Raw genomic sequence first — 26,304 nt, forward strand, 5'->3', positions numbered from 1 at the left:
GTGGCGACAGCGGTCCCCAGGTTGGTGACCCAGTCGGTTCAGGGATCTGTTTCCTGTAGTGGCGCTGGGACTGTCGCTCGGAGGCAGACCGGGCCCGACCAGGGCTGCCGAACACCCACCCTTACCCCTCCCTGCTCCCTGGGGTAGAGCCGCACCTTAGGTGCCCTGAGGGGAGGAGGGAGATCCACTCTCTTGAAGGGCCAGTGCCCCTACTCCAAGGAATCCCCCTTCAGGAGGTATCTACTCCGAGAGAGGTCTCTGGGTGTGTCTTACTCCTTTCTCCATCAATTGATGCAGCACAGGCATTTGGAAATGTGTGCATGTGTGCATGTTCTCTCTGTGTGTTTCTTGTGCGTTTGAAGGCACAGGTGTATTTTATCAGTGAACAGCGAATAAGGCATCTCTTGATGTCTATGTGTATGTGTTTTTCCATGAGCTTTGGTATATTTGTTTCTGTGTATGTACACATAGCTGTTTGTGTGTTAGTGAGTCTGTGCATGTGGGTTTGCAAGAGAAATGGCATTTTGCTGCCAACTGGAAGAGAATAGAAAAATTTTGTCCAGGGCCACCCTGTTTTAGAAAAACTGGGTGAAAAGGTGGTTTGGAAATTTAGCCCCTGGCTTTGCAGGTTTCAAATGCTGGTACCGAAATGTAGGTAGAATGAGATTAGACTAGCTAGGAGGATAGAAATGGAGACACTTCCAAGAGGAAGGAAGTGTTCTCGAAGAAGGCTATCCAAGTGTAAGAATTCACACTTCACTTGTAGGTCTTCTTCCCTAGAACCTGACCTCCCCCTCTGCTGCTCAGCTTGCCAGGATAAAGTACACAGGATTTGAAGTATAAAGTGAGCTGGCAGTGCGAAAAGAAGGAGGGTGGCTGGGTAATAGGATTGGGCCAACAGCAGATTTCTGCAATTTTAAAAATGTTTCCCCACCAAGTCAGCAGAAGTTGGGGGTAAGCTGATCCTGCTGTTGTCTTTCCCGAATCTCTTTCCCAGGGCAGGAAAGGCTGGTCTGCAGCTCAGGAGCCCTGGAATTTGGTGCTGGGGTCTCCTTTTGACTTTGGTCAAACCTTTCATGTACTTACCTATTCACTCAACACATTTTTTTGAGCTTCTTTTATGTAAGAGTCTAAACCCCCTAAGCCTCAGTTTCCCTAGGTGAGCAGCTACTAGGCTGGATTCTGGACTTTGAGGCCCCTTCCCTTTCTCAGAGTGCTAGAGTTTGTCTCACTGTTACTCACATTTAGGAATCTACCTTTCCAGCCCCTAAATGGGGGCCTCCCAAGTGGCGCTAGGGATAAAGAATCTACCTGCCAATGCAGGAGACACAGGTTCGATCCCTGGGTAGGGAAGATCCCCTGGAGGAGGAAATGGCAACCCACTGCAGTATTCTTGCCTGGAGAATCCCATGGAGAGAGGAGCCTGGTGGGCTATTGTCCATGGGGTTGCAGACAGTCGGACACAACTGAGCGCAACACATCCTCCAAATATCCTGGCCATGGGTCTCACTCACCGCTCCCCCTTGCCCTCATATATTCCAGTCTAGAGCAGTGATTCTCAGAGTATGGTCACCCTACCAGAAGCAGCAGCAGGGTGACCTAGGATCTTGTTAGACATTCTTGGGGCTCCCACCAGATATACAGAATCAATAACTCTTGGGGTGGTGCCCAACAGTCCATGTTTTAACAGACACAGGTAATTCTGATGCACACTAGAGCTCAAGAGAGGTGCAGACAGGAAGCTGGAACCTCCTAGAGGAGGAAACCCCTGGAAAGCATCTCCTGCCCCCTTCCTGAAACAGCTGACAGCCATAACCTGGTTAGTAGAGGTGCTGGCTTCAAGTCTCAGGTCTTCCTTGCGATCTCGGACAAATTGCTCCTTCACGAAATAATACAATGACTCATTGACAGTGTCTGCTCTGGGCCAGATTCTGAGTAAGGGGTTTTCCCTGTTCTGCTTCATTTCTCCACTTTTTATGCAGATCTACAGGACCCGCAAGACTGAGTCCCTGCCCACCTCCCTAGAAACCATCACTCTGGCCTTCCTTCAGTTCATCCAGGCACCAGGAGCTCATATGTCTTTGGGATTTTGCACTTGCTGTTCCCTCCATCTACCATACCCTTCCTCTGCTTCTTGTCTTGCTTAACTTCCACTCTTGAGATTTCAGCTCAAAAATCACTTTCTCAGGGGAGCCTTCACCCAGCAACTCCCTAAGACAAGTCAGTTTTTCCTGTTTTACATTCTTCCTGTATTTCGTAGCGCTTGTGAGAATTTGTAATTATACTTGAACTTGTTAGCTGGTTGTCTGTCTCCCCTCGCTGGATTGTGATGCCATCTGGGCAGGAACCTGCTTCTCAGTCCTCCTAGTGTCCCACACAGTGTTTGGCTTACGATTCGTGTTTGATAAATTTGTTGAATGGATGACTTTATCAAATGGAAGATGGTACTAAATGATACTTAGGGCTTCCCAGGTGGCTCAGTGGTAAAGAATCTGCCTGCCAGTGTAGGAGACACAGGAGACGTGGGCTCGATCCCTGGGTCGAGAAGATCCCCTGGAGGAGGGCATGCAAACCCACTCTGGTATTCTTGCCTGGAGAATCCCAAGGACAGAGGAGCCTGGTGGGCAACAGTCCATGGGGTCGCAAAGAGCAGGACACAACTGAGCAACTGAACATGCAGTGCTCATATTAAATGGTACCTGAAGTGTCCTCTCAAGCCCTGATCTTTTAATATCTGAGCAGGCCTCAGATGTTTTTTTTGAAGTAGATTTATATATCTGTCTTATTTTTCACTGCTATGTCACCATAGATTTGAGACCCTACTGGGTGCCCAGGTCCATGCTGGGCTCTGCTCTAGGGGAGGCGGGAAAAAGCTCTTCAGAAGACACAGTTTTCTGTGTCCTCCTGGGTTAAGTTCCTTCAAGAATGACAAGAAGAATGCTGAATAAGAGATCTAAAGATCTAGGTCCATGTCTTATTACACGACTGTGAGCAAGTCACTTCTCCTTTCTTGTTTGCTTCCTCTTCTGTGAAATGAGGGTATCAGGATGGTGGTATGCCTGGCATTGGCTACTAGCAGTGGCCCTAGAGTATGTAGCACTGCCATTGCCACACACTAGTCGAGTAGACTTGGGCAAGTGGCTTCATCTCTTCATTTCCTCACCTATAAAATAGGATCAATAATAGTATTGGGTTCTGAGAATGAATGAAGTAATATACATTCTTTTATTAAAAAATCAATTAACTTATGAATTTGTATTGGGACTTATTTGCAGTATGCAGGATCATTGTTGCGTTCTATGGGATCTTTCATTATGGTGCACAAACTCTGTAGTTATGGCCTGAGGGCTTCAGAGCAAGTAGGCTTCAATAGTGGCAGAGTGCAGGCTTAGTTGCTCTGCCATGGTATATGGGATCTTAGTTTCCCGACTAGGGATCGAACCTGCATCCCCTGCTTTTGGAAGGCAGATTCTTAACCACTGGACCACCAGGGAAGTCCCAACAGTTCAATATTCTTGAATGCCTTTGTACTGGGCCCTAGGCCTACAGAGACAGAAATGAATGCAGCATGCTCCCAGGCTGGGTATGTGGGGTAATGTGCAATGCGATGGTACAATGTACAGGGTGTCAGGGTATGGCTGTTTGTGGAGGAAAAGGCAGTGTTTGGGCTAGATTTTATTTTCCAGGTAGCTGGAGCAGCTCATGCAAAGGCATCGTGACTTGTTAAGGGAAATACAAAGAGTTCCATGTGGTTGGAGCAGAAGGTGGTGAGTGGTGGGGACAGGTGCAGTGAGTGGCTGGAGATAAAGAGGAAGTTTGAGGCCAGATCTGGCCGGGGCTGAAGAGCTTGAGTCCTACAGGTGCTGGTGGAGTTAGGGAAGAAGACTAAGCTAGCCAGGAAGGATCAGATTTGCATTTCAAAACCACAGCTCTCCAGGTGGTGGGGGAGGTTGGCTTGGGTGGAGGGGGAGGATTGTTCACCTGGGGCTCACAGGGTTCTTATTTGCATGATGGAAGGGCCTGGTGGGGTGGATAGAGACCTGGAACACAGAATAAGCCTGGTGGATGGAGACTTCCGGTCAGCCTGAACCGGAGTGGTGAGGGAGAGATGAAAATGACTTCTCCCAGGACCTCAGGCCTCCATTCACCTCCAAGACTGCCTAGCGAGTGGCAATCTGAAAACTGGAATTTAAGAATTCCAGGTCTGCTGCTCCATGGACTCACCATGTATTAATTTCCTAGAGCTGCTTCATGAAATACCACAATCTGGGTGGCTTAAAAAAGCAGAAATGTTTTCTCTTGCAGTGTAGAACTAGAAGTCAGAAAGCAAGGTGTCGGCAATGTTGGTTTCATCTGAAAGCTCTGAGCAGGGGGTCTGTTCAGTGCCCCCTCCTAACTTCTGGTGGTGGCCAGCAATCCGTGGAGCTCCCTGGCTTGCAGCTGCACCTGCCTCTGTGGTCACGTGGCTTTCTCCCCTTCCTCCCGGTGTGTCTCTGTGTCATCTCCTCTTCTAAGGACATCAGTCATGTTGGGCTTAGTGCCAGCATGACCTCATTTTATTTTAACTAATTGCATCTGCAAAGACTCTGTTTCCAAACAAGGCCACCTTCTGAGCTTCTTTGAAGACATGAATTTGAGGGTGGACACTATTCAACCCAGTACATACAGGAAGATGGAAAAGAGTGCAGGCCTTGGGGTCCCCCAAGCCCAGGTCCCAATCCAGGCTTTGCCATGGAACAGCCATGATGCTTTTTCTCAGCCTCAGTGTCGTCTTCTCTGAAATGGGAACAGTAGCACCTGGAGTGCTGGGTTGTGGTGGTGAGACGTGGTCAAGGTAACAAATGTGGGGACTTCCCTGGTGGTCCAATGGCTAAGACTCTGAGTTCCCAATGCAGGGAGCCTGGGTTCGATCCCTGGTCAGGGCACTAAGATCCCACAGGCTGCAACTGTCCACATGCCGAAACTAAAGATCCTGTGTGCTGCAACAAGGGCACGGCGCTGTCAAATAAATACATTAACTAAAATATACTGAAAAAATAAAACCAAGGACAACAGACGTGAGTAAGCCTGGTGAGGTGGCACACAGCATGCACCCAGGAATTATTACTTCCTCTTTGGCTCCCCTTTCTCTGCACTTAGTAGCCTGGACAAGTCACCTAAATCTTGCGTCACTTTCCTCATCTGCCAAATATAAATAGTCATCATCCAGGTCTACCTACCTCACCCGATTGTGAATCCCAGAGGATAATGAGAAAGCTCTTTGTAAATTGCTTTTGAGTTCGTGGCTGTGATTTTTAATTATAATCATCATCTCTATGATAACCCTTGGCCATTGCCACATCCACAGCACTCTCAGCAGAGCCCAGCCCGGCCCACTCTTCTTCTGAGGCAAGTCCTCGTTGCCCCTTTGTGCTCCGAGGCGTCCTACCAGCAGGAGAGCTGCTGTCAGAGTCAGGAGAACCTTCGAGATGCTGGTCCTCCATTGCCCTCATTAGCCAGAGGAGGGAAGCAGACTCTGAGGGAAGTGACACCCCTGAAGGTCACACAGCTGGTCAGGGGCAATTGGAACACCCTGTTTGTGGTTCCTGTTTAGAGTCTGAATGGTCCTTTTTGCCTGGCTGCAACTTTAGCCCCAGAAGCAGGACCTTGGCGCAGGTGGCGGCCTAAAGAGAGGATGACACGAGGCCCAGATCTGGGGAGCCAGCGGGCAGAGTCCTGCTCAGTTAGGATCGGATTCCCCAGCAAGGGGGTCCCTGAGTCCTGAGTGGACGAGCACTGCCTCCGCAAGCTCAATGGGCAGGTCATTTTGCTCTCAGCCTGACTCTGGCCATCTCTCCCTGCTCTGGGGGTGGAGGCCGCCCGCCATGGGCAGGCAGCAGCCTCGTGGGGAGCCAGAACGTGGAGGTAACCCAAGGCTTCAACGTCCCTACTGACAGCCAGGGCGGTGCTTCTCAGCAGGCTGTGTACCCCTCAGCCTTGCCTTGGCCGGCCTGGGGAAGGCTCTGGAAAGGAGTTTTGCCTGTTTTGGCAGTTTCCCCAAAGTCATCTTCCTTCCCCCAAGCTGGGAAGCCAGGCCCCTCCTCAGTCTTGACTATCCTTTCCCTTCCTCCTCCCTCTTCTCAATTCCTTCTCATTCCCTTCTCCTGCCTTCTTCCCTCCCCCTCTCTCTCTACCCATCATCTCTCCAGATTAAAGGTCTGAAGATAAAGACCCAGTTCTGGTGGCTGGTTTGGGGGTTGCTTGAGGCCACCTAAGAATTAGAAAGCTTAGAGTCTTCCTCATTAGAGGCTGGGCTGGTGACTGATAAACAAGCGCTTACGTTTATTGGCTCACCAGGTGCCAGGCCCCGTGCTAAGCGCTTTATGCGCCTTATGTCTTTTAATCCTCGCAGCTACCCAGTGAGGCAGGGATTACGATCCCATTTTATTAAAGGAGGCTAATAACTTGCCCAAGTCCTACCCAGTCCTCAGCCAGCAAGTGGCACAGCTGGGATTTCAGTCCAGAGCTATCCAAAGCCCACGGGTGCTCCTGAACCTTTCCCATACTGCCCTGATGGAGCCTTGGAGGATACTTAGGTGTCCGCAGAGGGATGCACACTTGCTCAAATCTGGAGAACGGAGGCTGTGGATTCCACCGCAGGCTTCCTCTCAAGCTTGTGCTGTTACCCCATCAGAGACCAGCTTTCCTATAGGTGCTCGGCCCCTGGTTCTAGGCAGCTGCCCACCTGCAGGAGAAATGCTGCGTCAGGGGCAGGTGACAGGGTAGGACTGAAGGCATTTGGCTTTTTATTTATATATTTATTAACTATTGAAAAAAAAATCCAGACTTCATTTGATTTATTTAAAAAATTTTAGACTGCACCCTGAGGCATGTGGGACCTACATTCCCCAATCAGGGATCAAACCCACACCCACACCCACACCCCCTGCACTGGAAGGTGGAGTCTTAACCACTGGATCGCCAGAGAAGTCCCAGCTTTTCTTAAGATGTTTTGTCACTGGTTTTCTTAGTTTTTCATGGATTTCCCAGAGTGTCCTGGTTAAATAAGCTTATCATCTTTCAAAGCTTGGAAGGGTGTTTGGGGGCTTGGAGGTCCTCTATCAGCCTCAGTGATGGAGGGGAGGGAGGCAGAGGCTGAAGCCAGGAAAGCACACTTGTTCTCAAAAGGAAAAGGAAGGGAGCCAGACCTGGCCAAGGGCCAGAGTGAGAGTCTGGAGAGAGGAAAAGAGCCTTTCGGCTGAGATTGATAGAAACCTTCCTCTCAGCCCAAGTTCAGCTCAGGAGTCCAGACGGCCTCCCAGGCAGGGCTGCCGATCTCAGAAGGTCACTTCAGAATCTGGCCAGCTTCAATCTACTTGCTGGGCCTCCACCCACCCCCACCATGACCTTGACCTTGACCATGGTCAGCTTGAGCAGGTGGCTCAACCAGAGGGGACTTTGATTAATGAGCAGTGGCTTTAAAACTTCTAGCCATGGAGCCCTCTCTACATTCAATAGGTGAGACAGCTAAAAACCACTGTGACTCAGCACCCTGTGCTGGGGCCCTGGAATCAGCCCATTTTAATCAGTTCCAGTTGAGGTGACTGGGACACGGAGGGTTCTCAGATTGTCCTCGGAGAACACTGGTCTCAGATGTTTGTGAACTTCTGAAATAGCATGCACAATTCTCAGAGTGTTCCTTGTTCTCCAGAAAGGACCCCTAGGCACCATGTGAGTCTTTGAGTCATGACCCATAAAAGTTTGGAACTGCCGAGACAAGGATTGTTGCGTTGAGTGGGAGCCTAAGGACCGGAGAAAGGTCACTAGGAGGTCATGGCAGAGGGAGGTATTGAAGCCAGATTTCTCCCTGCTCTCAGCACATGGCTGGTTTTGCTCTGAAGATGCTGGGGACTGGGAACCCGGCTCTTCCCCTATCGGGGCCTCAGTTTTCCCAGCTGTAAAGTGAGTTCTGGACAGGATAAGCCCCAGGTCCCATGCAGCTTTGATCTGTGCTTCTAGAAGCCAGGTCTTCTGCTGTCCAGTTCACATTCTTTGCCCCTTTCCTTGCTGCCTCCCCAGCACTCCCCAAGGTCCCACTTCTGGTGGGACCACCTCCTCCCTTTAGCATCTCCCTTCTTCAGAGCTTCTACGCAGAGCCCGGATTCTAGCCCCTTGAGCCCGTCTTCTCAGACCATGTGTCCAGGCCCCCAGCCCTTTCTTCCCGTCCATGCCCACTCATCAGATTCAACCAGGTGCCTGTGAGTCTGGGGACACTCATGGTGACCTCTCTTCAGGGCCAGACGCCTGGGCCCAGTGCCAAGAGGAGGAGCTGGTAGAAGGGGTCTGCTGTGGCTCCTGGGACACACCCAGTGCTTGCCTATGTCTTTGCCCCACCATCCTGGGTTCGTCTCTGCCAGGAATGCCACCCACCTCCTTCCCCAGTCACTGTTGAAATCCTGCCTGCCTTGTCCAGGCTCAGCTCCCATGCCAGCTTCTGTCCCCCAAAGCCTTGTGAGCCCTCTCACCCCCACCCCCTCAGTGATGCCTGTCTTTCCCCCCTCTGCAGTCCCATAGTACCTTATCTGTTCCCCTCTGGGGACAAGTTCTGCTTGCTCTTTGATTTATCCTGGCACGTGGCTTGTCTCTCGTGCTAGATTGTGAGCACCAGATCGCTCGTGCAACCTTCTGTGCAGCCAGCACCTAGCACAGAGCTTTGCACAGAGCAGGTGCTTAATAGAAGGTTATGCAGTTTTATGTACCGAATCTGCCTCTGCCGCTGGGGAAGGACTGGTTTCTCTGGAGCCCCCACGACCTTTGCACTGTCGAGTCACAACTTCTCACTTACCCCCTCTTTTATGTGTGGATTGGAGGGAGGCCAAGTAGGGCAGTGGATAAGAACTGAAATTCCAGTCTTGACTCTGCCATTTCCTGGCCACGTGGTCTTGGACAAATCATTTCACCTCTCTGAACCTCAGTTTCCTCAGCTTAAAACAAAGGGGTAGGAATGACAATGGGGCTTGAGAGACTTAACTGAAATGACGTGTTAAATGCTGAGATCCGAGCATTGTAGAGAATAAATGGTCAGTAAACAATTTAAAAAATATATTTATTTGGCTCCACTGGGTCTTAGTTGTGGCATGTGGGATTTTTGGTTTTGGCGTGCGAACGTTTCGTTTTGACATGTGGGATCTAGTTCCTGATCAAGAATCGAACCCGGGCCCCCTGCTTTGGGAGCATGGTGTCTTAGCCACTGGATCACCTGGGAAGTCCCTCCATAAGAGATTATAATTCATTAATTTTCAGCTAATGATTATTACCCTTGCTGTTTCAGCAGGCACCCACTGTGTTCGCACCATGCTAAGGAGCAAGGGTGAGGGACAGAGAAAAGTCATTGCAGGGGGTCCTTGGTCTGCAGGGTCTGAAGGTCATGTAGCAGGGCTGGTAAGACTGTCTTCCGGGAAGCAGTGTCTGAGAGAGACACGGCTGAGAGAGTTGAGGAGTGAGCGTTCAGTGTAGACTCCGTGCTGTAGGCAACATTAGAGCTGAAAGGGGATGAAGCAGGAGGGGACAGGGGGAGTCAGGGAGACAGCTATTCCCTGGGGAGATCAAGGAGACGAGCATCAGGCCAAAGATGGGAGAGTGGGCCGTGTGCTCGGAGAGTTGTGAGAAGGAAGCAGGAAAGGGTGGAGTGGAAGCAGAAGTGACTCTAGAATCTCCACTTCTCTGGTGACCCAGTGGTTAAGAATCTGCCTTGCAATGCATGGGATGCAGGTTCGATCCCTGGTCGGGGAACTAAAATCCCACATGCCATAGAGCAACTAAGCCTCCATGTGCCACAACTAGAGAGTCTGTGCACCGCAGTGATGCAAGAAGGATTCCAGGTGCTGAAGCTAGGACCTGACACAGCCAAGTAAATAAACAATTTTTTTTTGTTTTTTAAAATAAAAATTGTTTTTTAAAAAAGGGCCTTAGGGTCAATGCCGCAGATGAAAGGTAAGCTTCAAACTTTGTCTTACCAAGAAGAAACCGGAGGAGTGATCACTCATGATGCTGCTACTGAGAACGACAGAAAGAAGACTGGAAAGATGGGGCAGGAAAAGAAAGTTGGGACTTTGTGGAGGAGGTAGTAGGGCCCAGTGAGCATGGAGGCCCTTTGTCCCACTGCCCAGGCTTGAGCTGAGAATAGTCAGGGGTGATCTGGTGCTCCGGGGCTTTGCAGTCATGACTCAGAGTCTATCTCGTAACATCAAGGCTGTTTACCTGGCCAGGATCTGAATGCTGGTTTGTCTGAAGTTAAAACTCAGATTGATCCCAGAAATGTCAGAAACTCTGAATATCAGGGGAAGTAATCTCTTAGTCCACCTTCTCACTTCCTCGTTACACAGACCGGAAGCAGCGGTCCAGAAGGGGGAGCCCCTACCCAAGAACGCCCAGGGAACTGGCCACACCGAGTTCCACACCAGCCTGGGGTGGGCTACAGTCCTTTGTAGGCCTGGGTTAGGGGATGGGGGGAAGAGGGTGAGGAGGGGGCCCAAGGAGGGGTGTAAAAATGACAAGCGAGCGAACGCCAGATGAGAGCAGTCCCTTGCTAGGGTGTGAGTATGATCCCAGGTGGGTGGGATGTGAGTGGGCTGGAACCGTCATCATCCCGGGCTTTCCTTCTTCCCGGAAAGAAAAAAAGGCCACATAGGTGGGATCCAGGGGAATATTGGGATGTGGGGGAGTTCAGGGGGTGGCCTGAGAAGAAGAAGCTGTTGCCAGGCAGCGAGAGACATGACTATGTTACAGCGGCATGGAGCACACCAGCAGCTTGGGCCTGGCTCCATATAGCCCTGTACATGACACCGTAGTGTTATCTGTCACCCCTTGTTGATGGGGAAGAATGCGCTACAAAGGTCACAGCTCAGAAGGGCAGCGCCAGGGCTGGGGGACTTCAGAGCCATTTCCTGGCATGTTCTGGGTGATTGCCCTCCCAGTCCTCAGCCCAGCTTGGTCTTAGCAAGGACCCAGGACAAGTCAACTTTTGCCTTCCTCCATGTGGGGCTTCCTGGGTGGCTCAATTGGTAAAGAACCTGTCTGCCAAAGCAGTAGATGCAAGAGATGAGAGTTCCATCCTGGGTGGGGAAGATCCCCTGGAAGAGGAAAGGGCAACCTATTCCAGTATTCTTGCTTGGAAAATCCCATGGACAGAGTAGCCTGGCAGGCTACAGTCCATAGGGTCGCAGAGAGTCAGACATGACTGAGTGCGTGTGTGCGTGCACACACACACACACACACACTTCTCCTCTATCACCCCACCCGCTTATTTGTTAATTAAAAATATTTATAAGGGACTTCCCTGGTGGTCCAGTGGTTAAGAATCTACCTTCCCAGGCAAGGGACGTGGGTTCAATCCCTGGTCGGGGAACAAAGATCCCGCATGCCAGGTGGGTGGGGGGGGTGGGTAACTAAGCTGGCCTACCACAACCAGAGAGCCCACCTGCCACAAAGAAAGATCCCATGTGCCGCAACTAAGATCCAACATAGCCAAATAAATAATTTTTTTTTAATTTATTGAGCACCTACTATGTGCCAGGCACTGCCCCTGACCTTATGGAACTTACGCCACCCCCATCTAGTTACCCCACACTGGTAGGGTGGGACGGAGGAGGTGGGTGGCTTAACTAACCACCTCTTTCTCCCTTTCACTCCAACCCCTTCCTCTCTATCCCCTTCCAAGTCCCCCTATCCCAGATGGGACTTTCTGCTGGAACTGCCTGCTGCTGAAGTGGAAACCAGAGTTAATTGTTAAACCTAATAACTGGTGAGAGTTTCGCCCGGTTAGGCTGAAGGAGGGGACTGAATGCTAGCCGTGCTCCCCAGGAGATGGGTGGAACCACCCAGGTTCTTCTGGCCTATCCCTGCCACCCTTTCCCTCCTCTGGAATCTGCCTCCTGGGCCTGCTCCTCCCTCCTCCTGGGGGTGGGGGTGGACTGCCTCTTGGACCCTTTCCCTGGACTCCAGCTGAGGTGACCCTGGGAGGTGAGTACAGGCTCTGGCCCTAGTCCAGGGGCCTCTGGGTGAGTGTTCTTGGGCAAGATGTCAGGGAGGGCATGGCAGCTAGCCTTGGGGGACCCAACCCAGAGGACAAGCCGCCAGTGGACGTTGCTGGCTTTGCCTCCTGCCTGGTAAGGGTGGGAGGGCGGGTGGGAACGGTGCCCTAGTGGCCTAAGCCCCACATACAGGACCACCACCTAGTGCAGACCACGCTACTTCCTTTCCTTTAACACTTAACCCCTGTTAGGGGACACTCTCTGGGCTTCCTTAGTGGCTCAGTGGTAAAGAACTCCCCTGCCAATGCAGGAGACTCGGGTTCGATCCCTGAGTTGGGAAGATCCCCTGGAGCAGGAAATGGCAACCCACTCCACTGTTGTTGCCTGGAAAATCCCATGAACAGAGGAGCTGGTCTGCAGTCCATGGGGCTGTAAGGAGTTCAGACATGACTGAGCAACTGAGCGCATATTCTGCCACTAGACTTGCGGAGTGGGGTGATTTAGTGGTAAAGGCTTATTTATTCCTCTAGAAGCCTGTGCCTGAGACCAGGTCCCTGCCAGGCTTTAGGGACAGAGCTTAGGCTTCCAAGTCAGACAGTCTGTGGGTCAAAGCTGAGTGACTTTGGGCTGGTCACCCATCTCTCTGAGCCTCCATGCCACCCTCCGAGCATGGGCACGCTGATCCCTTTGTCACCCGCACCGTGAGTATAAAGGCACCTGAGAGATACTAACATCAGGCTCTATAGGGGGTTGGATGAGTAAATCCGGACTTTACTTTAGGAGGCTCAGCTCTGGCTTAGGGGCATGGAGGCCACCAGCCCCACCCTCTAGGACTTGACTGTTAGAACTTTTTTGTCCCATACAGTAGCCACATGTGGCTACGGAGCACTTGAAATGTGCTTTTTTTTTTTTTTTTTTGGGTGGTGGTGGGGGAGCTGCATCGCATGACTTGTGGGATCTTAGTTCTTTAACTAGGAATTGAACCAGGGCCCCAAGCAGTGGAAACTCAGAGTTCTAACCACTGGACTGCCAGGGGATTCCCTCAAAAATACTTTGGATATTGTTAAATAAATATACCATTAAAATTAATTTCACCCATTCCTTTGTACTCTTTTAACTGTGGCTACTAGAAAATTTTACGTTACATATTTGGCTTGCATTATATTTTGATTGGATAAAAACTGTTCTAGCCTGAGAGTTGAGTTGGACATGTTGGAATAATAATACAAAACTGCAAAGATTAATTACTTGGGGAGGTTCGGGGTGAGAGTAAAGGCCAGATATCCCCTTACTCACTGCCCCCCTATGTCTGGGTCCACACCCCATGGTGGAATGTTACTCTGAATAAGCCCACAGCCTCAAGGATAAGATCAGGACTTCTAGTGTTAAATGAAGAGCCTGTGTCTGGGTGGCCATGCTACTCACTTGCTCTGAGTGTGACCTTGGGCAGGTAACTCCACTTGGTTGAACCTCAGTCTATCATCTGTAAAGCTAGACTAAGGGTGAGATTTACCTCGTTGATGGAGGGGATTACCTGAGATAGAATCCAGGTGCAGCTCTTGTGCCAGCACAGTGCCTGGCACGTATGCACAGTCGAGTCTTAGCTGGGACAGTGGCTCCTTCTACTGCTAGTCAGGGCTGTTGCTACCGCTGTTGCATCCATGAGCTTGGATTCGGTTTTTCCTTTGGTCCAGATGGGCCAGGGGCCAGAGAGAAAGGAGAAGTTAAAAAAGCTTGAGGGTGGGACTTGGGGTGGGCACTGCGGGGATGCTTTGTTCAGTACCTCTGGGGATTCTAGACTTTGGGGAAGCTCCTTGGTTCTTTGGGTTCCATAGGTGATCAGGCTAAAGATATGAGCCCATTTTACAGATGAGAAAGGTGAGGGAAAGTGATCAGGCTGTATAGCCAGAGGCTGAATGTAAGGTTTCCCATACCTGTTGTGGAAATATGGGAGCCACTGTTAAGAGGCCCCCTTTGGGGGTTTGTGAGAGCAGAGCCTGAGCTAGAGTCTGGCATTCATGAGCAATGGTTATGACTAGTCTTCCATAGCTGGAAGGGATCTTGACACCGTTCAGTATACTGTCTCCTTCTTGAGCTAAAGAAACAGAGACCTGAGTGTGTGTATGTGTGTGTGTGTGTGACCTCTCCAGGATCAGTCAACAAGTTGGTGGCCAAGCTGGAACTGTGTCTGTTTGTTTAGATCCGGCCCTCGGCTCAGCCCTGGCGGGATGGATGGCCCTGCTTGTCAGCCCCTCCTCTCCTGCCCGGTCCCTGGTGAGGGCTGCTGAGAAAGAGGCTTTTGTTTCATCAGCTCCTTCTGGTTTCCTCTCAAGGTAGCTTCATCACCACCCTCACTCCATCTGCCTGGTTTGCATTTGTCCCTGTTCCAGGTTTAAAGGGCCCTGAAATCTGAAGCTTCTACTTTCTTCTACCATCATGTCTACTTTCTGGATAACCATAGGGGAGATCACGGGGTTTTCATCAAGAAGGCCTGGGTTCAAATCCCTCTTCTACCATGAGTTCCCTCTATGGCTTTGGTCAAGTCATTGTAATGTTTAGTCACAACATCTTCATCTAAAAAGTAAGTGTTAGTCACTCAGTCGTGTCCAACCCTCTGCGATCCCATGGACTGTAGCCCCCCAGACTCCTCTGTCCATGAAATTCTCCAGGCAAGAATACTGGAGTGGGTAGCCATTTCCTTCTCTAGGGGATCTTCCCCACCCAGGGATTGAACCTGGGTCTCGCACATTGCAGGCAGATTCTTTACCGTCTGAGCCACAGGGAGGAACCCAAATGGTGAATGAGTGTATAACCTGGCGGGTAAGAACCTGAACTCTGGGTCTCACTCCAGCATGGATCCTCTAATGCTCTTCAGTGAGTCTTTTCACCTTCTGGGGTCCCAGGGTCCACATCTGGAAATGGCGGATGCTGTCTCCTGGGTTGTTGTGATAAGGAACTTTGCTGAGTTCTTCACAGGCAGTGTCTCATTGAATCCTCCCTTTAGCCCTGGAAGTGGACGCTCTTACTCCTGTTTTCCAAATGAGGAAACTGAGGCTCAGAGAAGTGACTTTCCCCCAGCCACTTTGCTGGAGAGTGGTAAAGCCAGAATTCAAACCAGGTCTGCATGGCTGCAGAAGGTGAAAGTGTTAGTCGCTCAGTCATGTCCAACTCTTTGCGACCCCATGGACTGTAGCCTGCCAGGCTCCTCTGTCCATGGGATTCTCCAGGCAAGAATACTGGAATGGGTTGCCATACCCTTCTCCAGGGGATCTTCCTGACCCAGGGATCAACCCAGCTGCAGAGTCCCAGCTTAAACCACTGCACTGCACTGCCTCCCAGGTCCCTTGGTAGCTGATCCCCCAGGTTGAAACTGGATTTCGGGAAACAGTAGATGGGGAAACAGGTTGTAAGCTACTGGGTGACAGATGTTATAGCTGCAAGGCCCGTGACCTGAGGCCTCTTGGGTGGGGGAGCAGGAACAAGGCACCTGCTCCTGCTGTTTCAGCCTCAGCCCAGGTGATCTTCCCATTTGCTTGATTCTTATTTTCTGTGTGAAGCAGAAACACCTCATCCAACCTGGAGGTTACTGTTCTGAGTATGTGAATCCAGGGGACCCGAGGTTTCTCCTCCAGTGATTCTGCCCATCGTGTACTAGGCCAGGCCTGCAGTTGGGGCTGAAAGATGATTAAAAATGGGCTTCAATAACCTGTGGGTGGGGACTTCCCTGGTGGTCCAGTGGTTAAGAATCCACCTTACAATGCAGGGGATGTGGGTTTGATCCCTGCTCTAAGCCCGTGCATCACAACAAAAGATCCCATGTGATGCGATGAAGATTCTACATGCCACAACTAAGACCCAATGCAGCCAAATAAGTAAATATTAAAAAAAAAAACCCAAACTGAATGAATTAGCTCGGAACAGAATATTAATGCTATGAAGACCTTAGGGACCCCTAAGTCCAACCATGTTTATTTTACAGATGGGGAAACTGAGGTAAGGATAGGCCAGGTTGAAAGAACAGTGGCTATGTTTTGTCCTGGGTGGAGACCAGGGGACTGCTGTGAAAGGGGCACCTGAGGAGTAGGCAGACCTTTCTCTTCCTTATCCCCCAGATCTGGTCCACCAATGATTTCTGGGAATGCATGTGTGCGTGTGTGCTCAGTCGCTTCAGTCTTATCCGGCTCTTTGCGACCCTATGGACTGTAGCCCACCAGGCTCCTCTGTCCATGGGATTCTCCAGGCAAGAATACTGGAGTGGGTTGCCATTTCCTTCTCCAGGGGATCTTCCCAACCCCGGGATTGAGCCCGAGTCTCTTAGGTCTCCTGCATTGGCAGGCCGGTTCTTTACCACTGGCACCACCTGGGAAGGTCATTTCTGGGGATACCACTGCTCAAAGAGCTCTGGAATCCAGCCACCAGGTTCCAGGTCTGCTGTCCCCACCCCAGCCTGGGTCCTTATCATGTGCCCCCAGACAACCACAGCAGCCTCCAACTCACATGCCTAAAGCTACTCTGGCCTGTTTTCAGTCCATTCTCAACCCTGCAGGTCAATGGTTTCCCGTTGCTTTTAGACTCTCGAGACCGAATTCTTTACCTTACTCTCCGAGGCCCTTCCTGGCCTGGCCCCTGCAGGCCGCTCCAGTTTCATATTTGTTACTTTCCCTTTGGCTCCGCAGAGTCACACGGGCCTTTCTGTGTAACAGGTTCAGCAACTTCCTGAAGGTTCCTCAGAGAGTCAAATGCCAGCCTCTCAGTTTCCAACTCCATGCTGGGTCCACAAACTCAATTCGGAGGCACTAACGCTGTCTGCTCCTTCCAGGTGTCTGACTGCCGTCCTTCCACCCGGGGAGCTGGTGTGGTCGGAGCCGGGGTGAGTGTTCCAGAGGCCCAGCCTCCTCTGCTCAGGTTGGACAAATTGACCTTTCAGCCCTCAGGCTCTTTTAATGTATTTTACTGCTGGGGAGGTGGGAGAGTTTGTCTAGGCTACAGATTCCTGGTGGGCTTGAAAAACGGGGGCAGTGTTGAGAGTTCTCTCTGGTTTGGGCTTATTTTGAGGAAGGGACTGAAATGGGTACTCGTTAAGTGCCTCTGTGTTAGTCAGCGTGCTTTGCCCCAATCGCTTATCCATCCACCATGCCTGGGGGTGAGTAACCTTGAACCTAGAAGCCAGATCCGCTGACCTGAGGCCCTGGTTTTCTTTTACTAACCGCTTGGAGTTTGTAGACTAGATTCAGAAGGGAGTGTTTTCATTCTGGTTCTGCCACTGATTCCTACATGACCTTGGGCAGCTACCTCCCTCTCGGGGTCATATCTACATTGTCAGGGTAGGGCAGAGGTGGGGTCAGGGTGAAAGAGTTGCTTTGAAATCTTCCTGCAGTGAAATCTCCTTTTCAAGTGAACCCCAAAGAATCTCACTGTACAAAACAGTACAGGAGTTGCAGCCGTGGTCAAAGTTGGGGTGAGCCTGGGGGACTCTAACTGGCTAATTCCTCAGCTTCTGGAAGCCCTCCAACAATGCCGTGGAACTGTCCTGAGCTCTGTGCAAGATACTTCACAAACCACTGGCCTGGGGCGTGTCAAAGCCGCTTTCCACCTCCTGGTGACCCTGGCAGGTTGAGGGCGTGGAGAGGGAACTGAGCCAAGAAGTTATACTGGTCAGGGAGATCGCGAAGTAATAGGCAGATGTCATTGTGGGGTTATTAGTAAGGCACAACTGTCAGGGTTCTAGAATCCGCTGTTTTCTTTTTGTGTTTTCTGGCCTCGCACATGCAGCATGCAGGATGATAGTTCCCCAGCTGGGGATCTAACCCACGCCTCCTGCAGTGGAAGTACAGAGTTCTAACCGCTGGACCACCAGGGACACCCCACTCTGGTTTTCATTTTTGATTAGACATAAAGCGCCTCTCTCTACCCTAGGGGAACTCCTGTGTGTGTGTGTGTGTGTGTAGGCAGCAGCGGCTGTGGGTGTTGAGGTGGGGCTGGGCAGACCAGGGCAGATAGAATAAATGCCAAGCAGAGCTGGGAGCATGTTGCTCCCAGGGGTGGCAGGGATTCAGGTGGCTTTAGCTCCAGTTGAAAGGAATGATTTGGCTCTTTCCGGCCAGTGCACGGGCCCCATGGAGGTCTCTGGGCAGGAAGCACTGGGAACAAGGAATCCTCTGTCTGCAGTCGCAGCACAGCTTGGACAGAGGAGGTGGATTATGAGTTCCTGGGAGGCGGCCTTCTGGGCTTTGCCTGACATTTGGGCAAATGGGTGGGGAGAAGGGGAACTGAGTGTATGTGTGTATGGTGGAGAAGAAGGTCGAGTTTGGGTCATAACATTTATTCCACAAGTTCCTTGAGCTTCTGGAAGCCCTCTAAGGAGCCAGGTTCAGAGGCAGGCGATCCTGGAGGGGTCAGAGCTGAGAAAGGTGAGACTCTAGAACCAGATGGGGCTAGTGGTAAAGAACGTGCCTACAAGTGCAGGAGACGCCAGAGTCTCGGGTTCGATCCCTGGGTGAGGAAGATCCCCTGAAGGAGGAAATGGCAACCCACTCCAGTATTCTTGCCTGAAGAATCCCATGGACAGAGGAGCCTGGCGGGCTACATTCCATAGGGTCGCAGAGTTGGACATGAATGAAGTGACTTAGCACACATGCACTAGAAGATATTAGCCGCCATCAGTTTACCAGAGGACACAGCAAGTGTGAGAGATGATAGATTTTCGTGGGCAGCCTGGTGCAGTGGAATTCATTCCGCCTGCGAGTCCGGAGCCCTGAATTCAAGTCTTTGCTCTGACACTGACTTGCTCTGTGACCTTGGTCTCATCACTTTCCCATTCTGGGCCTCGGTTTTCTTTTTTGGAGAATGGAGATAGACACATCAGCCTTGGTTACCTCTTAATGCTCTTTTGAGCATCCATTAGAATCAGGTATTTCACATCTTTGGAGGCAGCAGAATCCCGATACATAAGCATTTGAAACAGAACCACTGTGGTTGAATTTGCAGCAGTTACCTAGAATCTTGCTGCCCTCCTAGTGCCCTTTGTTCCATGGCTGTTTTGGTTTTGCTTTTGGCTGTGCTGGGTCTTCACTGTAGCATGCCAGCTTTCTCCACTTGTGGTGCTCAGGCTTAGTTACCCTGCAGCCTGTGGGATCTTAGTTCCCTGACCAGGGATTGAACCCACGTCCTCATCATTGGAAGGCAGACTCTTAACCACTGGACCACCAGGAAAGTCTCCCCATGGGTGTTCTTGGAGGTGCCTCTGCAGGCTCCTAGGGCTCTGGGAGGCAGTGTCTGAAGACCACGGGATCAGGATGATTCTTGAGAACATGCTTTGCAGACTGTCCTTTGTAGCGCAGATAACAGAGATTGTGCTGGGACACACAGGAGCAGCCTTAATACTGCTGCGGCCCTGCCCTGCCCACGGCCAGCTCAGACTGTATCTTGGTTAGGGCCTATAAAATTGGACCTGGCTTTTTCAGAAACAAGTGACAAAAGCTCTATTCAAAGTGACTTAAACCAGAAAAGGACTTGAATGGATCCTGGGCAGTTCATGGAATTGTAGGATGAGAAACCAGGTAGATGTTCCATCTGTCTCCATCACAGCTTGTCTCTCCTTTCTGTCCTTCTGAGGAACTGGCTGACCACTGCCCTAGCTTAGCAACCCAAACAGAAAGTTGTTGTTCCATCACTAAGTCGTGTCTGACTCTTTGGGACCCCATGGACTGCAGCACACCAGGACTCCCTGTCCTGCACTATCTGCTGAAGTTTGCTCAAACTCGTGTCTATTTGATGCCATCCTACCATCTCACCCTCTGTTGCCCCTTCTCCTCCTACCCTGAATGTTTCCCAGCTTCAGTGAAAGTGAAAGCTGCTCGGTTGTGTCTGACTCTTTGCAACCCCATGAACTATACAGTGCTTGGAATTCTCTAGGCCAGAATACTGGAGTGGGTAGCCTTTCCCTTCTTCAGGGGATCTTCCAGCCCAGGGATTGAACCCAGGTCTCCCTCATTGCAGGTGGATTCTTTACCAGCTGAGCTACAAGGGAAGCCCTCCCAGCCTCAGGGTCTTTTCCAATGAGAAGGTTCTTCACATCAGGTGGCCAAAGTATTGAAGCTTCAGCTTCAGCATTAGTCCTTCCAATGAATATTCAGGGTTGATTTCCTTTAGGATTGACTGGTTGGATCTCCTTGCAGTCTAAGAGTCTCACAAGAGTCTTCTCCAGGACCACAATTCAAAAGCATCAATTCTTTAGTGCTCAGCCTTCTTTATGGTCCAACTCTCACATCTGTACATGATTACTAGGAAAACTATAACTTTGACTATGTGGACCTTTGTCATCCTTTGTCATCAAAGTGATGTCTCTGTTTTTTAATACACTGTCTAGGTTTGTCATAGCTTTTCTTCCAAAGAGCAAGCGTCATTTAATTTCAAGGCTGCAGTCACCATCTGCGGTGATTTTGGAGCCCAAGAAAAAAAAAATCTGTCACTGTTTCCAATTTTTCCCCATCTATTTGCCATGGAGTTATGGGACCAGATGCCATGATCTTAGTTTTTTGAATGATGGTAGTTTTTCTACTAGGATCTATATATCAACCCAAGGGAAGGATTCTGATTGGTTCAGTCATTGTTGCTAGGGGATTAGGGCCATTCCCTGTAGTGACCAGGCCTGGGTTAAGTGCCTTCTTGTGTAGCAAATGGAGGAGCAGAGCTCTCATTAGAAGAAGGAGTGGAAGGCTACTGGGCAGACAGAGCCATGAGAACATAAAGCGTGTTTGTGGAATCTTGGGTTATAGGAAAATGAGCAGCTTATAGGCCTGCAAGGAACCATAACCCCTCCTCTTCAGTGACAGGAATACAGATATCAACAATGAAAATAATAGGTAATGTTTATTGAGTTACTCTCCTTATGATGAGCATGTTCTATTCCCTTTCTTTTCTTTTTAGTATTTATTTATTTGCTGCACTGAGTCTTAGTTAAGAAATTGAGATCTTCAATTTTCACTGTGGCGTGAGGGGTCTTTAGTTGTGACATGTGAACTTTTAGTTGCGATGTGTGGGATCTAGTTCCCTGACGAAGGATTAAATCTGGGCCCCCTGCATTGGGAGTGGGGAGTCTTAGCCACTGGACTGCCAGGGAAGTCCCTCTATTGCTTTTCATGTGTAATTCCATTTAATCCTCCAGATGCTCCTTTGGGTAGGTACAATTACTCTCCCCATTTTATAGGTGGGAAAACCAAGGCACAGCTAGTGAAGGTCATATACTGAGTAAGAGGAGGAGCTCGGGTTCAAGTTCAAGGAGTCTGGCTTCAGAGCCCACCCTCTGATCACTATGTCCACTGCCTCTGATCAGAAGTTCAAGTGGATTCTATGTCTACTTGCGTGCTGCCCCGTGACACAGCTTGTGACCTGCAGAGGCAGCCAAGCCCAGGTTACTCTCTACTGTGCCACTGGGAAAGGCTTCCTCAGGGTGCATGCAGATCCACCTGTACAGAAATCCATTTGGTATACGGTTCTGTGGGCTTCCCTGGTGGCTCAGTTCGTAAAGAATCTGTCCGCAGTTCAGGAGACCCAGATTCAATCTTCCTGGGTTGGGAAGATCTCCTGGAGGAGGAAATGGCAACCCACCCCAGTATTCTTGCCTGGGAAATTCCATGGACAGAGGATCCTGGCAGGCTACAGTTCATGGGGTCACAAAGAGTCAGACACGGCTGAGTGACTAAGCACACATACGATTTTGTGGTAGGCCTTTCAGGAGATACAATGAAAAATCATTCATGAACCTACCTGAAAGGTCACCGTAGCAAATAAGTCACGTTCCTGAGCTCTCACACTGTGCCAGGCTCTGTCCTGAGCCCTGAATGGTCATTGTCTCATTTAATTGCAACAACAACTCTATGGAATAGGTGTGATTATTCTCACCATTTTCCAGAGGAAACTGAGCCTCAGAGAGAAGTGACTGTCCCTTGATCAGGTGGCTAACAAGTGGCAAAGGTGACATTTGAATTCATGTCTGTGAGCTCTGTGCCCCACAGAGGGGAAGTCAACGTGTGCAGGTGTGGCCGAGACACAGCCAAGAGTGCAGATCACTGTCAGAGAGGGATGGGAAACTGACACCCAGGGGAAAGGGGCAGCCTGGGGCCCTGGGGCCCAGCAGCCAGAATGTGCTTCCTGGAGGAGAAGGCATGGGCTCTAGGCTTTGGAAGGGGCTGGACTGGGGCAGTGGATTCAGGGAGGGCTCTCCGGGAGAGGGAGCTGCTTGGGAAAAGGCGTTGGAAGGGAGAAGCTGGAGTGGTTCAGTCTGGCCAGAACTAAAGAGCTGGGGTGGGGCAGGGAAGCTAGCCATCTTTCAGGCTTCACAGAAGCCCCGCCCCCCAGTCCGTGTTATTCTCTTCAGAGACGTGAAGAGGTTTGATCATCTCCAGTTGCACCTGGGTGCCCAGGTCTCTTACCTTTTCTCCCAGGTGCCATGTAGAGGGTGGAAAAGACCATGTGGGCACCAACAGGTGTCAGCCCTTCATTCCTGGGGGCAAATGATGGGAAGAGTGCTCCCCTGCTGTCCTTTGCTCAGAGGAGAGGCTTCCCTCCAGGCAGAACGAGCTCAAGGAACCAGGACTATTTCTGGAAAGAGCCTTGTGAGCAGCAGGACTCTCCATCCCCTCCCCAGGCTGAAGCATGGACCTCTATCCCATGGAGAGGCCCCTTTCCTTCCCCCTGCCCCTTCCACACACCGCGGATCTCATCCACCTTGTCAGCAGATGGACTACACCCTCAGAGCCTGGGCTCTGTCCTGAAAGTGCCTTCAGATTTTTTCTTCAAATAACTCAGGTGGAAAATTAGAGGAAGATGATGTTGGTACCGGGAGTCTCCCAGGTTTCAAAGGATGGGAGAATGACAGGCACGTTTATTGAACTGGACTCACGGTGTGTCAGAGGCTTTATCACCCCCATTTACAAAGGAAGAAAATGACACAGCTAGAGTTGTCACATGAAAGGTGACATCATTGGTTTTTGCAGGAGGGATGGAGGTGGGGGAGACTCAACAGGAGGACACCCCTCCCCTGCCCGACCACCAACAGCCTCCTCCCTGCTCTCGTCCAGAGACTCCTATTATCTCGATGGCTCAGAAATGCTGATTCTGGCTCCCCTGTCTGCCCCTCAGTTTCTTCCCAATGTGAATACAGACTCTTTTCCTGGCTTGCTGTTTGCCTGAGAGCTAGAGGGGCTGTCTCGGGGAGGGGGGGCCAGGCTTCACAAATGTCATCCAGACAGGACACAGATGTTCAGCATTCCTTCTGTGGCCCCTCTTGTCTCTGGGATCCCTGGATTTCTCCAACCCTTCTTGGAGGGATTCCAGCATTTCGCTAGGGGCAACAGAGGTGGAGAAGGGCGGGGGAATTCTTTCATGGGGCGGGACTAGGACTTTTCTATTCATCATCTCATCAGATTTTCCCCATAATCCTGAAAGGGAAGGCACAGAGGCTATATTTATCCCCATTCTGTGGATGGGTTCACTGAGGCTCAGAGAAGGTAAGTGACTTCTCCAAGGTCAGACAGCTAGTGAGTGGCAGAGCAGAGGTGAAAGACAGAAACCAGTGTCTTGGATCCTGACCTTTCTTCCTGCTGCCCAGTGCTGATGGCTCTAAGCACTGCCTCTGGGACTCCCTTTTTGGCCCAAAACGTGCGAGTCATGTCCCCAGTTCACACATTCCCAAGCTTCCTAAGGCCCCAGAAAAAAAACCTTCCTCACCAGTTCTAAATCTGAGCATTCCCTAGCTCAGCCCCAGACTGCTGTTCTTGCCAGTCTCCGCTGACATAAGAGGTTGGCCTTTTTCTTCTGACAAGGTGGAAGAGATTAGCCATTTGTTAGGAGGGATCCCTCTGTAAGGTGTTGGAGGCTCATGTTTCAGCCTGCACATGGGGAAACTGAGGCCAAGGACCTAAACGATCGCTGCATTCAGAGCAGCTAGCGAGACAAGGCTAGGAAGAGACTTGGCTTGGGCCGGCCTCACGTGGCGGGCCCCTCTCCCAGACAGTCCATAATTTGTTGCACTAAGTGGAACACAGTGTCCGCTGAGTGTTTACATTTTGCTCCACTTCTGCCACAGAGAAATTCTTCCTAGGGGCACCCTGGCCTTTCCCAGAAAAGTGGCGTCTGAGCCAAACCAGGGAGGAGCCCCGTGTTCCTAGGAGCGCTGGGGACTACAGCTCGGGGCTTGCTAAGAATAACCAGGATTCTGGAATTAGTGGTGATGGTGGCACAACCCTGTGAATACAGCGTGGGCACCCTCTTTACCTCCAGACCTCCCTGGATTGGGGGCGGCAGGGCATGGGGACTGGCCTCCAGGGCTTTATGTGGTCCTGGGGCAGCTGTGTTGGCCTCGAGAACTCTTTACTGGCCAAGGGAGTTTCCTCGTTTGCTAAACTGGGAACTAAGACTAGGGAAGTGGTGGCAGTGGCTGGCCCTGGATGCAAAGGTGGGATTGGGCAGGGTGTAGCGGTGGGGCAGCATTAGAAAACTAGAAGAGTAGACACTGCTTTCTTTTCTTTTTCTTTGTTTTTTGGCTGTGCTGGTTCTCATCGAGGGGCGTGGGCTTTCTCTAATTGAGGCACGTGAGGGCTTCTTTAGTTGCAGCACACGGCTTAGTGGCCCTGTGGCCTGCTGCTGCTGCTACTGCTGCTAAATCGCTTCAGTCGTGTCCGACTCTGTGCGACCCCACAGACGGCAGCCCACCAGGCTCCCCCGTCCCTGGGATTCTCCAGGCAAGAACACTGGAGTGGGTTGCCATTTCCTCCTCCAATGCATGAAAGTGAAAAGTGAAAGTGAAGTCGCTCAGTCATGTCCGACTCTTCGTGACCCCATGGACTGCAGCCAACCAGGCTCCTCCGCCCATGGGATTTTCCAGGCAAGAGTGCTGGAGTGGGGTGCCATTGCCTTCTCCGGCCCTGTGACCTATGGGATCTTTGTTCTCTGACCAGAGATTGAACCTAAGTCCCTTGTGTTGGAAGGTGGATTCTTAACCACTGGATCACCAAGGAAACCCCACACTGCTTTTTTCATATGTGTGTCTTACATATGCACAGGTCTTGGGAAAGGTTTGAATGAATGACCTGGGCATGTCTTTTTCCCTCTCCGGGCTTCAGTTTCCCCTACTGGATCCACTCTCCTGAGTCCTTTATATGCCTACTGTTCTATGATCAGTGGCCTAAAACACATGGTTGACAAGCTTTCCTAGAGATCAGTTGCCTCATTTGTCAAACAGGGAGGACAGAATCCGCCAATCCTACCCATGTCAGGGGTTCCTGCTGCAAGGGTCGGAGAAGTGATATCACTTTGTGCCACAACAGGCTTTGGTAAAGGGGAGTAGCTTTAACAAGGCAACAGGCTCCCACCAGGCAGTAGAATGAGCTGGAACTCCAGACTACAATAGACTTGGGTGTAGACCCCTGCTCCACCACCTACTGTGTGGATTTCAATGAGATACTTCATTGCTGTGTGCCTAAGCTTTGCCATCTGTGAAATGCACCCAATAATAGTTCTCACTTCAGAGGTTATGGAGCTGAAATGGGAGAAAGCAGGCAATGAGCAGAGGATTGTGCCTGAGATACAAGTGTCTGAGTCAAGTGTCTCATAACTGATGTGTTTTGTGTTGGTTGCTCAGTCGTGTGTGACTCTTTTGCGACTCCATGGATTGTAGCCCACTAGGCTCCTCTGTCCATGGGATTCTCCAGATAAGAATATTGGAGTGGGTTGCCATTTTCAACTGATAGGTGTTAATTATTGTTGGTGGCAATAATGATGATGGTCACTGACATTTAGAGGAATTCTCAATGACAAACCTAGACAATACGTTAAAAAGCAAAGACATCACATTGCCAACAGAGTTCCATATAGTCAAGGCTGTGGTCTTTCTAGTAGTCACGTACTAATGTAAGAGCTGGACCATAAAGAAGGCTGAGTGCCAAAGAATCGATGCTTTTGAACTGTAGTGCTGGATAAGACTCTTGAGAGTCCCTTGGACAGTCAGGGGATCAGACCTGTCAATCTTAAAGGAAATCAACACTGAATACTCATTGGAAGTACTGATGCTAAAGCTGAAGCTCTAATACTTTGGCCACCTGATACGAACAGCCAACTCATTGGAAAAGACCCTGATGCTGGGAAAGATTGAAGGCAGAAGGAGAAGAGAACAGAGTATGAGATGGTTGGATGGCACCACTGATTCAATGGACATGAACTTTGGCAAATTCTGGGGGATAATGAAGGACAGGGAAGCCTGGTGTGCTGCAGCCCGTGGGGTCGCAAAGAGTCA

The 26,304-nt window shown here is 50.6% G+C and overlaps 1 protein-coding gene across 4 annotated transcripts in view; it reads left to right on the plus strand.

Moving 5' to 3' along the window:
* EPB41L1 (erythrocyte membrane protein band 4.1 like 1) overlaps positions 1-26,304 on the plus strand; it is a 165,248-nt gene that overhangs the window by 31,055 nt on the left and 107,889 nt on the right. For 2 of the 4 annotated variants that reach the window (XM_070381659.1, XM_070381660.1), the window contains one exon: positions 16,831-16,881. The exons of the other annotated variants lie outside the window; for them this stretch is intronic. The gene's annotated coding sequence lies outside the window, so the exon portion shown is untranslated. The remainder of the gene's footprint in view (positions 1-16,830; positions 16,882-26,304) is intronic. 4 annotated transcript variants of the gene reach the window in all.

Source organism: Bos mutus, chromosome 13 (genome assembly GCF_027580195.1).
Source record: "Bos mutus isolate GX-2022 chromosome 13, NWIPB_WYAK_1.1, whole genome shotgun sequence".
NCBI classification, from domain to species: Eukaryota; Metazoa; Chordata; class Mammalia; order Artiodactyla; family Bovidae; genus Bos; species Bos mutus.